This window comes from Atta cephalotes (assembly GCF_000143395.1).
Source record: "Atta cephalotes unplaced genomic scaffold scaffold00023, whole genome shotgun sequence".
In the NCBI taxonomy this organism is placed as follows: domain Eukaryota; kingdom Metazoa; phylum Arthropoda; class Insecta; order Hymenoptera; family Formicidae; genus Atta; species Atta cephalotes.
Genome location: NW_012130087.1, coordinates 4,182,092 through 4,187,058, shown reverse-complemented (window position 1 = coordinate 4,187,058; position 4,967 = coordinate 4,182,092).

Below are 4,967 nucleotides of genomic sequence, written 5' to 3'. Positions count from 1 at the left end.
TAACTAACTAACGGTACGGTTACGTTTTAACGTTTACTTACCTTTCCTTTTAGTACGTTACGTACGACGACCAACGTACGACGTAACGTTTACGTTTAGTAAGTTAGTACACGACCACTATATATATATATATATATATATATATATATATAGAGTACGTAATAAAATCTGTACATCCCAATTTCGAGATCCATTTCAATGAAACGCGGGCATATTTCTAATCTAGCCTTAGTCAATGAAAGTCGCAGTTTTTCTAGGAAAGCTCCGACTAACTTTCCGCAATTGCGTGTACTAGCCGTTCATTGATAACTATCGTCATGAGATGTATACTACTAAATTCGTGGAATCACTGGCATATTTTAATTAATCTTTCTATTCTGTGAAAACATTTCTTATTGAATGAAACAATAATACGTCAATTATAACGCGCCAATTGATATGACATGCGGTTCCTAATTCATGAGAATTTTTCTCTTTCTTTTATATCATAACATTACTGTAAATATGAGATTTTTTAGAAGAATATCTGTTTCTTGTCTTCGATTAAATAGAAAATTCCAGTTTGTCATCCTTGAGATATGTTTGGGAACGCTTAGCTGCATATACTACTCATGGATGCGGACCAGTAGTAGCATCAGTGTTGAGTCAGACGTCTCGAACGTCGGATCTCTCGCTGCTAAATTCTTGTTCATTCTTTTTTATTATTTCTTTTGAAGAAAATTGCTGGTATTCAGTGGACGATTTATTAATCTAGGACATCATTTAAGGATATTCTCGTCATGCCGAACTACCGAAGGATCCTTAAATTGTTACTTCGACGGATTTATAGGTATTTATATATATTATTTTCTGTTCTTTTGTGATATTATATCTAGATGGTTGCAAATAAGGTGACTGATACAATAGATAATTATTTCTATTATTAATTATAATTGTTTCTATTATTTTCATTAGAATCCCAATGAAATTATCAAATGTGTTTTATAGCGGCGCTTGTTGGCGCCAGACGTTCGCGTATATTTATGGTATGTCCCCTTCTCCTTCTTCTCCTTCTCCTATTCCTCTCATGCGCTTTCAATGTCGGTGTTATGATTCCTTCACTAACATATACTTTCATCCATACGCAACTTCTTCGTGTATCTTTGAGAAGGATCACGATTTGAGAACTTGCCAACGTGATACTTGGTTTATTCTGAGTTGTGTCACGACGTGTTTCTTTCGATTTTCTTGCCGTTGTCTTTGACTAATTTTCGCAGACATGAACGTTGTTCCAGATAGATTCTCCGGAGGTTTTCGTTCAATGTTCTCGGCGCTATTCTCTTGCAGACGTTACTACATTTCATAATTTCACAGTGATTCAGATTCTTTCTTTACAAAAAGATAAAAGCTCTTACAAAATTTTACAATAAATGATTGACTTTTTTTAAATTTAAGAAATAATGATTTCTAAAGCAATTATTTAGAAACTATTCTAGAAAAAAAGATTTTTTTTTATTATAATAGTGTATATAAAATCATATTTTTATTTTTATAAAGCGAAATATTAAAAATGCTTTAAAGAGCTTATATAATTTTTTCTTGTTGTAAAAAATATAAGTTTTTCCAATTTATAGAATTAAAAAAATCGTTTAAAATCTGCAAATTTTTATCACGTAGATTTTTTAAAAATAATTTATAATTAATTTTTTATAGAACAAAAAATTGAAAAAAGCTTTGGCAATATTAGTTGAAATTGTGCATCATATAATTGCGTAAGTGTTGATAATCATCACGATTCGTACATTTGTTCGACTTCTATATACCTACGTGACTTATGTGAGGTTGTCAATGGGTGAATCTTTAAATCTTTCGTTCGTGACATGCAATTGATTAATCAGAAAAAACGATCTGATTGCGACTAGCCACGATCTCTGATCGCTACAATTTACGATCAGGTCGATTGACGCAAATATTTGCTCAAGCGTTACTTACGAAAACATCGAGGCTCTTTTTGCTGCCGAATTCTCCGTAAGTTTGTTCGCTTTCATGCAGCTGAAAGAAATGTATTATTGTGCGAAATGTTGAAGTTTTGATCGAAAAATATATTGTCCGAAAGTTCATTATTTGATGACTGACAAAATTTGTATGTTTTGAAAAGATTTAAAAAGAGGTTCAAAAGAAGTCAAGTAAAGTCAACAAACTACATTCAAATTTAATTTTCTGTTTTATTATGTTGAGTTTATTAATACATAATTACGTTAGGATTATATATGTATTAAAATTAAAATAGGTTAATTAATCTTAAGTATTTAATCTTGTATTTTGCTGGATTTATTGATACATTTGGTTTATTTATAGAATAGATGTTTATAGAATTCAATTAAAACTTATCTTTTTGTGTAAATTGTACTTATTAGCAAATAATTATATACATGGTAAAGTCGCTTATTATGAGATACCTTTTTTTAAAAGCTTGTAATTTAATTTGTAATCTTAATTTCTACCTTCATATTAAATTTATGGAAAATATATTTAACAATGATTAAATAGATGTGAAAGAACTTCAAGCAAAATGCTAGATCATATTTGCTAATATTAATAATATTTACTATTTGAACATTTCAACAGACGTTTCGACCAATTATCATTTCATCACATTTTCAATGTTGAATAAATAATTTGAATATGTATATGTTCCGAAATTGATTCTAATAAAATTTTAAAAATTACAAAAAGAAGGAATAGTAATCAGACGCATTATTTTCGTCCGCGTAAAATATATTTAAATTTTGTCGCCAAAAGTTAGTAGTCGATAATAGCTATATTTTGTTGTATGTGAAACTTTTATCAAAAGTTCCAATTTTGATCATTCAAAAAAAAAGTTCCTAACATGAGATACAAGGATTTCCTTATAAGTAGTACCTTATAACAGGAAATTAAAAAAAATAAAGATAAACTTTTTACACACGTTTTTATTATATTACACAAAAATAGGAACAACAAATTTAAATGTTATACATAATAATTATATAATTTTTCGATGAGAGTATAGGTGTGTGGATATGTGTGTGAGAAATCTCAGCAATAATAAAATTGTCAATGAACATATCGATGATATGCTTTATTATATTGAATTATTTAGATGCTCTCATATTAGCTAGAAATACTTCGAGTATCTCATATTATGACTTTCACATCTTGCAGTTTCACACCAAATCTAATCTTTACAGTTAAACAAATCATTATATCACGTGTTTTTCTATCAACGATTCTATTATGATCTTACTCTATCACTGCGTGCAGGTCTAATATTTATTTTTATATAATAAAACAATTTAAGACTAACCTATCACTAAAATTTGACAACATCCAATTTCACAAATCATTTTTTGCAATAACTACACGCATAATCTAATGAATTTTCTATTAAACAGGTTTTACATTAAGAGTAAAAAGTTCATGATAAAACCAAACACATACGCTTATTAGTTTAATAGAAATCTGGCTCTCATATTGGGACTATAGTCTATCCTATAATAGGCGACCTTACCCTAAGCTATTAAACTCATTGATCAAAATCTATTTTTATTATTAATTCAAATATGAATAAAAGTTTATGTATATCTTTAGATTATTAAATAATTCTCATTTTTTTTAACAAAATAATTGCATTTTCAATATGTAAAAATAATACTTAAATTATATATATTAAGTCTAAATAGTATTACTTAGTAGCTAATACGTAATAATTATTTACAATAACGAGAACTTACGATACAGAATTAATGGAATGACATAACAAAAAAGAAACTTCGCATATTTGAAAAACCGAGGGTCATCAGAAAGAAACTCAAAAGCCTGTAAATATTGTTAATAATATTGTCCGCATGTTAAATTCAGATACACAAATTAATATTTATAATACAACATAACACTGAATAAGACATAGATTTATCAATTAGGTAACCATCAATAAATAATTAAAGATTCGCTATAAGGGATAATACGATGATTTCCCATAGAGAGCAATAAAAGAGAAATCGTCGCGCGATTAAGAGGCTGGATATCATCTAAACGAGTCTAATAGAAATCTACGAATAAATAACTCTAATATAATAGTATCGCTTCCACATTATAATTCTGTGTAAACGCACGGGTAAATGTGTGAAAAAGAATAGAAAGAGGAAAGCTAATAGAAGAGAGATCCAGTCATAAGAGCCTACATTTCGCTCTAGCGAAATTATCTTTCGATCTATTTGCTTCCAGAAAGCGTCAAGTTACATTAGTCGCGCTCGCTAGTTAAATACTCGTATTTGCGAGCATTTTCAACTTGCATTTATGATCGATAGATAGTTTATGAGATAATACATTGCAAGAATCGTTTATCATTAAAATGATAAAAAATATAAAGAAAAATTTCAGGTAAAAATCTCTTATTTTAATTTGATGTCATTGACAATTTTTACTACAACGTTTTTAATGCTTGATTATAATGGGCCGTTGCGAAAATCATTAAATGTATTGTTCTTTACGAATAATCGAAAAATAGTGGAAAAATGAAAATGACATATGCGTGTGCACTTAGGCACAAATTACTCTACGCAGCATTTCAGTAATAATTCAATATATTAGGCAGACAAGGTATATTTGCAGTTCCTTATTTCATTCATGGTGAAAATAGGTTTGCACAATTCAATTTACCTCCATTTTGGTCTAGCAAAATTCGTATCTTTCAGTCTAGGGAACTCATTCATCATAATACACGGGAAAGCAGTAACTACATTCTCGTGTAAGCTAGCGCTTTTCAACTTAGTGAAGAACTCATTTGTGAGACTACGCAAACGAGTAACTTCATTTTTAACTCAAAAACTGGATGTACCCTAGATTCCGTTAAGAAAAAGAAGTATAAAGGATAGACATTCGCGGATATATTCTCGCTCGTGGGGTGAATATATATATATATATATATATATATATATATATATATA